This window comes from Dinoponera quadriceps, unplaced genomic scaffold (genome assembly GCF_001313825.1).
Source record: "Dinoponera quadriceps isolate SergipeBrazil2010 unplaced genomic scaffold, ASM131382v1 scaffold316, whole genome shotgun sequence".
Taxonomy (NCBI): Eukaryota; Metazoa; Arthropoda; class Insecta; order Hymenoptera; family Formicidae; genus Dinoponera; species Dinoponera quadriceps.
Window position 1 is genome coordinate 1146207 of NW_014554530.1, and position 11651 is coordinate 1157857.

General features: G+C 44.8%; 1 protein-coding gene across 1 annotated transcript in view; it reads left to right on the top strand.

Moving 5' to 3' along the window:
• Positions 1 to 4963: 4963 nt before the first annotated feature.
• LOC106751892 overlaps positions 4964 to 11651 on the top strand; it is a 25092-nt gene continuing 18404 nt past the window's right edge. The window contains exon 1 of the mRNA XM_014633143.1: positions 4964 to 5005. The gene's annotated coding sequence lies outside the window, so the exon portion shown is untranslated. The remainder of the gene's footprint in view (positions 5006 to 11651) is intronic.

Here is an 11651-nt window from a genome sequence, read left to right on the forward strand (position 1 = left end):
GTGACGATCATGCGATCAAAATAAAGTTATCTTCTCGACTTTAAAGATGAATTAGATACCCCGAGTGGTAGTAGTAGTTCAACAACGAAGATCTGCAAGTTTTACTCCGAGACGCGAGACTGAAGGCTCTGATCTCGCGCTTTATAGTTATGCGCAACGCACGTGCTTGTATTCTTCCTGCAAACGCGTCCAGCTCTGTATCTCGCTCCGAATAATGTATCGTTTAACTCGTTCTTTTTTATCGCGCATACGGTAAAGAAAAGTTCCAACGGTAATCGTGATCCGACGCTCATCCTGCACATGACAAATCGCCGCCCACGGATTGGCATTAGATCTTTCTCGTTCAGCGGCGGACAACGTCGCGCGGAGCTTTTCATTCCCGCCGCTTTACAGCTGTAATCTGCGCGTGTCCGCGCGCGTGAAATAATTGGCGACACAATCTTGTGATTCGCGTCGCTCTAATTTTCCCGCTGACGTGCGTTTACACTTTCATTTCAATATTAATAGATATCCGGCGTTGTCGCACGCGTCCCACCTTCACTCACCGCAACAACTAATGTTCCACAGTTCTACGTTCGCGCAGCGTCGCGTATGTAGACGCGTGTAGGCGTCGCGTATACTGACGAACGTAATCGACAATGCGACAATTGATTAATATCGGGGAAACGGTTCTTGAAAAATTCGGACCGAATTGAGCTTTCGATCTGCTGTTCACTCGTCTTGAAATTAACGGTCGAGAGTGAACGGCGCCACGTCAACGATAAGTCCAGCGCTTATCGCGGCGCATTGTCGAGCAAGTAGATCCGTGTATGCATCTCGAAGCAAATGGCAATACTAAATGAAAAGAGAATTAAATCAAGATTACTCCTTGTTTGGTAATACCGAGGTATTATTTATTATTATTGTTTTTGATAATACCAGATATTATATTTCTCAACATAGTATTAGAGCCAAACAATTGCTTACGAGTGTACTTAGCAATTGATAAAGGGATATCGGGGGATTTTAATTGATAAAAATATTATTGGGACAACGACCGGTTCAAAGCTTTCGCTGCGTTTGTTTGTCCGATAGATGTTCATTCGCAATATATGATGGACAATTTCATCCCGGCTAGAATTGTTACCAGGTATACCTAATATTGCACAAGATGCTAACTGGGTGAGCGCAAGGTCCTTGTTACGGTAAATCTGATCATGTAGAGATCAAAATAAGGAAGACCTTTGTAAATCTATAATGATTAGGTACATATTAAGATCTTAGCGTATTATTTTATAAAGATTTATAAGTCCTTTTCGGGGTCTTACTCGCTTTATGATTTTTGCATTGGCGGTTTCTAATACGGATCTTTTGTAGCAAACCTAGTGTATAGCAAGTTTGATTAATAAACATTATTTATATAATTCTTTCCATCAAAATATCTGCTGCTTTTGCATTGTTAAAGTAAACAATCGTCTAATTCTAATAATATCCCTTCTTTGATTTTCATTTTGTAGATATTTTTCACTAGTTTAGCAATCCCCGTTCTTTATAAATCCGAATCTAATCATAATCCTTTCCTTGAGGTGAAACGTGATAGAGATTCAATAATACAACCTAATAAGAATATATTACAATGAATCCTGACTAAGATTCTGATGTTACATCTTAGGACGCGATAGTATAACTTTGGATGAACCTGACAACCAGTTTAAAGTCAACGCGATCGAAATTTTTCTAATCGGGATCCTTCCGACTAGATAATAACAATGATAAATATTAATATTTAAATAGCGCTAGACCATCCGTGCTACGCTCCTCGTAGCCCTCCGATTCTTCCTTTCCTTGGGGAAAAAATTAATCGAGACGAGACGTGCGTCGAGAAGGACAAAATGAGGGCGCCCACCAGCAGCGAGGACAAATCCCCGGATACCCGGACGACGCTTTTTCGGGGACACGTACTTGCAGTCGATATAGCTTAAAGACGCAAAGTTTCAGCTCGCCTGTGCAACAAGTATCCGGGAGTCAAAATCGTTATAGCTCGCGGTGGCTTGTCACACTGCCCCCGTTTTATCCCTTTAATCCTCAAATCGCAACCGTGAATGAATTTTGCAGCTTTCGCTTTCGTAAGGTGTAATAATATAAGCCGTCTACTCCGACGTGTACTTCAAGTATTCAATTCAATTAGTAGCGGCGCTGTCTCGAGCGTACCCCTCCTTCTCCCTTTCTTCTTTTTGCTTTTTCTTCCTTTTCTTTTCGCTCGGCTCGATTCTATCCGCAGGCGGACAAAATTGACACCCGACTTGCGATCGCGAGATTAAGTAACCGTCGATTCAACCACTCGCTTCTTTCCTGCTACTTTTTATCCGTCCTTTCGTTCACGGTGAGATTAGGGCGGAAATCCCAGCCCTCCGAAGCGGCGACTAAAATGGGAAAAGTTCACGGAGCACTTTACCACCACCGTCGCTGCCTGTCTGTCCGTCTCATTGGCGTTTTTCGCTCGGAAGTTCGCGAGCCCGGCCGCCTACCAGCACTCAGCCAACGAGAAGTTCCTTAATATAATTAAGGAGAGCCGCGAGGATAAAACGAACGTACATAATAAGTGCACAAGTCCGATCCAACTCTCCACCTCTCTCGCTCTTTGCGTCTCGCATGGAACTTGAATTATCTCGCAAATTGTGCCGGGAGAATTTTCGATAAGTGAGTTTGCCGTTGTTACCGTTGTTCGCGCGCCCCGACTTTCCTCTACGTCATTTTGACGTGGACGCGCGCGCAGCCGCGACAAAAATAGGCGAATGAATTGAACGGAATTTGCTTCGGAATTTATAACTCTGGTCCGGTATTAATTAAATATTTACTTCTGCGTGCGCTTAATTTGTTATACTCGATTAATACGTCGCAATTGTACACGCTGTATCATTCCCTAGACGGAAAATCACACGATTTTCAGCCTTATACGCGATACCAATAAGTGAATGAAAATTGCAGGCAAATAATTGTAATGGCAGAGTTATAATGACTCTATTTATAACGATCTCATGTGTACACGTATAAGACTGAAAATCGTAATAATTAGCTATAATCGCAATAATTAGGCTAATAATCGTATAATTTTCGATCTGGGAAATGATATAGAAAAAAAGTGCTAGATTCAAGTAAATAATTACTCCAATATTTCTTGGCAAACCTTTACTTTTTAGATTAAATAATGTTTATCTGATTCAAACAAAACATTGTCCAAAAGTAAAATATAATCCGAATAAAATCCAGATGAAAATTCGAATAAAAATTTGCTAAGGAACATCGGAATAATTATTAACTTGAATCAGGCACTTCTTTCCATGTACATGACACCGATTATACAAAGAATAGTGCAAGGACAGATGATAAACGACGATTGCTAAGTAGTTCGTTCCGAATTAATCAATCGCGGCACAGGATGACTTTAATGAGAACAAAACCGGCGAGGAGTGACGAGACGGATAATCCCGGCATTGCACGACCGTTTCACTTCCGGTGCATCCTACGTGGGACGCGATTTACGTAAATCAACAAGAGAACGTTACATCCTAAAGTAAAGCTGAAAACATTACGTTCTGTAACAGGAAAACCCGTTGATCACCGTGCCGACAATCTCGCCCGCAATTTTTCCAACGACCAGGGATACGACGTGGGCGAAAAAATATTAAGTTCGCCTCTATATGACGATTCGCCTTTGACATTTCACATGATGCAGTGCTTCCCTAGACCTTGGCAGGAACTCGTGTAACGGCCGCCCCGTTTATATTCCCTTAGAGCGTTTACGTCGTTCTCTGAAATATTTCGCCCGAGGTCCTTCCGATTTTCCGTCGAGCAACGAGTAAAATGTGTCTCGCCGCGAGATCACGACTCCGTCGTTTCTTTAAAGCCCAGGAGGAAATGGGGAAAGGACGAGGGGGGAAATCGCTCGTGACTGAACGCAGCGATGCACAGTGTAGGGTGACAAAGTGCGGAATCGCATTTCGGATATTCCCAGAGATTGACTTTTACGTGGATGTGAGAAATTAATTCCCATAACTCTCTTGCTTCTCGCATTCATCCTCTCGCCCGTATTTCCTGATATCTTTGTTCGATCGTTATCAAAAAAATTCCGACCTCTCTCGCCCGCTTTCAAGCACTTCTTCGTGAGGATGACCTATATGCGTTCGGCTGAAATTTTCTGGAAGGAATTTCCTCTTTACACTCGCTCCTTCCATGCTCTCGGGCGAGAATTAAAGAAGATATATTCGTTTCGTCCAAGCAAGCCACGAGAAAAGTGAAATTCATATAGACGCGTAATTCGCTTCGCATCTCTAAAGCAATACCACGGTGTACCCGTGACGCGATGTTGCGTCTCAGAAACATCAAGAGCAACAGAATGATCGCACATCGGTTCCGCAATATCCGAACGCGGGCTCCACGTCCGACGACTACGTCACTGACGAGAGGGGTGCAGTCTCCCGGACGTACATTCGTCGGCAGGATGGCTTTCAGGGGAGATTCAGCAGCAGGGGTGGCGGAACGAGGGGCGTCCTGCGCGAAGGTGGAGACCGAATCTCCCGAAAAAGAAACGGAAGAGTCACAGGATGCGAGACGGAGAAACGAGCGAAGGGGGATGAGAATGAGGGAGTTAGCAGGAGAAAGAGAGAAAACGAGCAGAGGAGATGACGAGGGTGGCGGAAGGGGTGAGAGTGGAAAAAGTGGGGGAGGAGGGTAAGGCGAGGAGGGGAAGAAAATGGACGGCGGCAGAGGGGGGGAAGGGAGAGGAAATGGGCCGAATGAGAGCGTGAACGGAGCGAGAGAGCGAAGTCCCAAGAGCATCCCCGTATCGCGAAGGAACAGGGACCCCGGCGGCGTGGTGGCAGGGCCGGCGACGGGGGTTGGCGGAGGGAGACGCGTTCGCGGGGGTGGGTTTCGTACGGCCAAGGCAGTGGAGCCGCGGACAGTCGCTTCGACGCTACCACCTCTCTCAGTTGCTCCTGGGTTTCCGGACTCTGCGGACAGGCAGGTTAGTGAATCCAATTCTCGTTCATTCACCAGCGCGACATCGTTCTCTCCCTCGCTCCCCTTCCGTGACTCTCTCTTTTTTCCTCTCTCTCTCTCTCTCTTGCTCGCTCACCCTTTCGCCGGCGACCTCTCGCCACCCTTGCACACCACCACCGCGTTTACACTCGCGCTTCACGTGTCACACCGGCGGGCGCGACTTTTTCCTTGCTTTCCACGAGACGATGGGGGGTACGTATCGGGCCGGGCTGGTGCGTATCAGGGGTAGTTCCACACGGTCAGGTCGTGGGCTGAACTGGCAAGGCGAGGCTCGGAACTTCGAACTGATGCGCGCGTAACGCGCGCGCTCGTCGCTGATTGATGAAAATTAGGCGTACGCGCCGCTGACTCGCCGTGACGCACAACCTGTTATGCCAGCGTTGCGGAGGAGGCGATATAATGATGACGTCGGGGGAAGGGATCTGAACTAGCTCGGAGGAATGTAATTGTGTCTAATGAGAGTGCCGGAATTAGAGCGGGAGAATTAGAGCAGAGGCGGGACGCGAGGGAACGCGAGCGGAGCGATGGATGCGATTTTTGTTCGGACGGACTAGGTCACCGATTAGGGCGAGGACGGGCGATTGTCGAGGAGATCGAGAGATCCTGGCACTTCACGTTAGCGCCGCTGTAACCGATCAGTGAAAGGCGCGATTTTCCTGCGCGTCGAGGAGGATGAAAGTAACGGATGTTTCGATCAATCGGTTTCCTCCGTTCGAAGGCACAACGCGGAAGAAGCTACACGGGGAAAATACAGTGGTGAAAATCACCGCAAAATTTCGCAATACCAGAATTATAACTGAAATGATTACGCGCGATATAATCTTTAGCGATTTGCTTTACTGTACACGTTGCTGGAGATTACAACACACGTAATCATTTCAGTCGTGAGTTGAAAAGATTTAAATTAAAAAGTTTCGCGACGAGTTTCACCACAATATTTATTTTCTCCGTGTGTGACTTTGCAGAATCGAATTCGAAAATCGCCGGAAAGAAGATTACGTCCCGCTCGTTTCGACACACGGTTCTGCAAAGTTCACAATCCGCTCGCGCTAATCTCCACGGCCGCTTAATGTCAAGAGCAACCTTGAACGAGAATAGAACATTTTATGATTAACACCGTGGCGGCGATTACTACTACGCTCATACGTGAATGGCCATAAAATTCTCGGCCGCCCCATTCGGCGCCGCGGAAAAGTAGGTCAGTCCCGAAATTGGAAGCCGTCGATCGGCGAAAAACATTCGGCACTATTTTTTTTTTTCTTCTTTCTTTACGAACGCGCATCCCACGCACGCATGATCGACGAATGTCACAGCAGAGAGGAGCGTTATTTTGTTCGTCGCTCGAGTCCCGACTCGGAAAAAGTCGACTCGCTCTCCGGGGAGGCTCGCCGTTCTTATTCCCTTTCGGGGGAGAAAAGCGCGGAAACGCGATCCGATTAGGCTCCCCTCGCACGACCTGTCGATAGGTTTTGCATCCTAATTACGCGCGGCCATTAATCACAGCTTGACTTCGCTAAACGCGCGCTGACACGACGTCGATGTAATGAATAAACACGGGCTAATGATGCGCTTCGTGACGCGCGACAACACGCGGGACGCCGGAAGGATTTCGCGAACGAACTGCTCGCGCGTCCGGTTTCGCTCGATCGCAGAATTCGCGCGAACGGGGCATGATCGAGGGATAAATGCAAGATATATTTCTGGTGAGATAATAAGAGATAATTCGCGTCGCGAAGGGGCGAAGTGCGTTGCGTAATAATATGCCGCCAATCGCACGTTGCCACGCGGTCTCGTGTGTACGATATTGGTAATTGAATGTGTCATAATTATCTTCGCTCTGCAATCAATGAGCTCGATAACACTGTTTTCGTTTCACCTCCGTTCGATATAACCGTTCCACGATAAACGGAAAGAATCGCCGGATATATATATCGCCAGAAGCGAATTTCCCATTCCGATTTAGCATTCGCGTTTTCTCCGGAGGAAAATAAGAAGTTTTCATTCACCGCGCGCATGTTGTGTGCCGCAAGTTCGCGCGAAACACGCGCGCGGGAGGAGACTCTCGTTGAGAACGGCGAGAGAAGACAAAATGTTTCGAAGACGAGACGAGGGAATCGTTTTAAACATTGTTAAATTCACGTCACGAAGTAACGTCACCGTTTTGAGAGTACGCGTGCAATTTTCATCGCGCAAATCCTCCGTCGCACATTCGCGAGTCAACAATAATCCAGGCTTGCCGCTCGTACCTGTCGGATTCGAATCTCACTTGTTGCAACCTTTTCGTTTCGACCAGCGCGAAGAGAGCTTCCGGGGAAGACTGCGTGTCATTTCTCGCCCTCTTTGCGCTCCCCCCTCGGCTCAGCTAGTTTTTCCATTTCTCCGTCGAGGCTCGAATGATTTATGAAGCTGCGGAAGAGATAATTTCTACAGGATCGCGGCGAGCACCACCACCGGACGAGACGACGCGCTCGAAACAGATGGAGAAGATATCGTTGCGATGGTTTGCGCAACGAGGATCCTTCGATCCTCAAATTGGGCCGTCCAGCCGATTATTACCCTCGCCGGCGATAAGAACCGCCGGGCGGTTTTCGTTCGAGCCAATCTCGAGCGAAATTGACTTTATTCGCTGAACGTAAACGAGAGAATCAATATTATCGGAAGGTCATCGGTCAACGATAATACGGGAAAAACGAAAAGAGAAACCAAGAGCGAAAAAAGATATTATTTCGTCTGATAATTCCAGCGACGTCGGGGAATTCGATTCGCGATTTTACGCTGCACAATGCGGAAAACGTTATTCCGCGTTGTGAGATTTCAGCGAAACACGCGCGAACGGGTGGAATATTTTTTCGTACGATAACGCAAATGTTACGAGATACAGTGTGACGGCTGGACGATGGAAATGTTGACCACAGGTATATCTATTTTCGTCTCACGGGGGAAATATGTTCCGGCAATTAAAGCTTACTCGTGCATCGACGTCAAATCAATTCGAAATTTCTCGGCAACGTTCAATAATAATGAAAAAAAATAATAATATGCGCAAAGAACGACGCGAATTTTTCTTCCAGTGAGAACTTGCGAAAAGTGAGAAAATGAAAAAGCAATCACGTGGAATCGAGGAGAGCCGCGAGAAATAGCGGATCGAAAGTAATTTTTAATTAACAATCTCTCTCTCTCTCTCTCTCTCACACACACGTACATTGAGAAAAGAGTTTGATAACAATTACCAAGATTTGGTTAAATAATTTCAACTAAGAGCCAGTTTCACAGTTTCCGATTAACTTAACCCGCTGATTGTTCCATTGGAATTGATCAATCGCATTTGTCGTTAAGCGGAATTGGCCAGAAAAAACTAAATCGGAATTGATATTAAATTAATCGGTCGGTTAAATTAAGCGGAGGTTGCGCAACTGGCCCTAAATTGTTTAGTTACTGCCACTAAATCATTTAGTACATGTACTGTACTGTAGTACTGTGTATAGTATATATGGTACATATAGTATATATATTAGTATATATATTAAATGATTTAATTACAGTAACCAACACAGTATATATGATACAAAATGATTTAATTGCGGTAACCAATTTAGTTGAAACTATTTAACCATTTCATGATATATTATCGCTCAAATAACAATTTTTCTTTGAATCTGTATTTATCTGGCTTATTCGATATTGTACACTAAAGGGTTTGTCCCGTCAATAAAGACTATTATTATCATTATTAACCAAACCTTGATCATTATTGCGAAATCTCTTTTCAGCGTACGCTCGCGCGGTGTCTCGTCAATGATCACTCGACCTATTTGGAATGTCAGTCACGGATTTAATCAGAAAGAACTGTTACGCTCGCATTAAAAAATAATCTCGCGGACCGCCACTCGCGTCCCCTGCGATTTCCGAACGATTTCGCGCGAGCGAGTCATTAGAAAGAGAGAGAACCACCGGTTATTCCTCTCGTACTCTTTATCCGCGCATGTTACGCGCGACATTAATCGTTATCGCGTCGATTTTCCTTTCTGAATGAAAAAGTGGCGCGAATACATAAAATCTCCTCGGGCCGAAATCGTGAGGCTTGCCCGACGAATCTTGCTGTATCGCTGATGGCGCGCGCAGGAACGCGGGGGCGTGCGAGATTTACGATCGAATCGTATATTCACAGCGTTTACCGTTATCTCTTTTATATTGACGCGCTGTTTAGCACATTCATCATCCACGGGGCCGCCGATGTCATGTCGTACGAGTCTTTTTATTGCGCGATGGCGTGCAGATACGGCGAAAGGGCCGGCCACGCGCTTCCAGATAAAACCGGGCATCATAAACTGTTGAGTTGCTCCATGCCGCATCCGCTTTAATCTTCTCGGGCTCTCTCTCTCTCTTTCTCTCTCGAGCCGAGAGAGAGAGAGAGAGAGAGAGAGAAATAGAGATTCTCTTCCTAATCGCGCGCGAAATTCTACTGTCTCCCTCGTGCCTGTCGTTCGCTCGCGAGACGCGTCCGCGAGTCATATTCGCGAGTCGGCTCGCAAAACGCACTCGTAAAACGCACCAGTTGGAAAATCGTAAACCTTCGCTGAGGTTTTGAGCCGTTACAACAGGGCTTGTTAAAAATGTCTCATCTTTTCGCTGAAAGTAGCGGTGAATTATACATTGTATATTACACTGCACGCTACGTTGAAGGGATTAAGTAGAATTACCGCTTACGGTTTATCTGCAGGTACCGCGTCATAAGAGAGAGAGAGAGAGAGAGACCACGACTATAAATCTTCGCGGAAACGTGAAGTGTCAAAGTCGAGTGTCGCAGGTGTTGTTTCAGAGCGCGCGCCTTTGTCTTTTTCTTCGCACGTCGCTAATCCGGGAAACACCCGGGATGACTTAATGAAAGGAAAAAAACCGCAATACCTCTGCAGCCGGTATGGCGGATTTCTCATTTGACTATCCTTTTAATTAATGATACGCCCCGTGCTATTAAAGTTAGAGAAACGTCTGTTTGTACGTCGAGATGGAAATCCCTTTTGATTTCTCGGATGAGTGATGCACCTTTATGCAACGGCGTTTCACAGAAGTGAATTTATCCGCGCTTTGAAAGGAGCTAACATACGAAAGCAACAATTTCGAGATCCCGAATTTCTTTGGACGAGGACCGCTCGATAGACTGCTACGCTTTTTATTTCTCCCTCTGACCCAGATATCGCGCTTATAGTAAAATCGTTGTTCAGTGTTTGCTTTTCTCTTCTTATACCGACAACATTTGCTTTGTAATGCTGCGAGAACGCTGTTCTTTTATCGCAGCTTTTAGTTATGTATACTGTGCGTACGGTATAAAGAATTATAAAAAAAAAAGAAGGAGAAGAAGAAAGCATGTCGCACCTATTATACTTGAAATAATCTCAATTTATAGGCACAAATATTTTACTATCAAAATACAGTTTGAAAACGTGCGATTGGAAATTCGTCAGATGCAAAATAACGCGCGTGATCGATTGAATTGTGGGAGAATATAATTCGGGGAATCTGTATTTTTATGAGGATTAAAACAAGCTTTCCGCCGCACACGTAAATGCCAATCGATCTCTTAATCCGTCGTTCATTTGCAACCAGTACGTGGTAGAAATACTAATTGAATGACATGTGCGTATGTATAAACAAATGGAAAAATTGTTATTTCGTCTGCGAAATTTCCAACTAGATTTCGTGCTACAAAAGTTTCCGACCTGCCCGCCACATTTACAATTGTCCTCATAGAAATTTCTCAAGATCTTTCCAACGATCTTTACAGCGTAAATTCCAATTAGGATGTCCGTAAATTTGTACCGAAATAGATTATCACATTATGATATTGATATTTGAAAATTGTATTCTCATGCCAAACACAAACTCTTTGTCTAAAATCTGAATAAAAACATTGTGGAAATTCCCGTGTGTATTTCAGTAAATAAAATCAATACTTTTCTACCGCAGCGCAAAACACATCTCTTTCGGTATTATTTTGTTTCATTTCATCATTTATTACATTTAATCATTACTACTAAAGTAAAATATCATTAATAAAATAAAAAAATAGAAATTACATATGTTTGTCACGATCATTTTTAATTATATTATATAGACTGAATAAGACTACTAATGAAGTGTCGCATTTTTATACGCCAAAAGTTATGAGAAAAGAAATTTTTATAGGCAATTAAATATGAAATTTTCTTTGCTTTAAGCGTAATGTATATATCGCACACGGTTTTTAATTTACAAAGTAAATTTAAAAACTAGAAAAAATTTTCGAAGAAATGATTTGCAGAGGATCCATCTGGGTATCCCACTTAGAAAATCACATAAATAATCGTCTTTGAGACGTTATATTTCCGACCCGAATCATAAGTTCTTTCAGGCAAAATCCATAATTTTTTCCGGGGAACTCGGACCGAATTAGATCCCGGGAGGGGCAGCGGTCAACTTAGAACCGGCGCGAACGAAACGAATGCTGGATATTGTAAATTGCCGTGGAGGGTATGTGTGTCACGTTTGCGACAAACGGCGAGTGTCATTGTAGCAACAAGGAGAATAAGACAGATTGCGTTTAGCGCTCATTAGACGGGGAGGGGGCGGGGGAG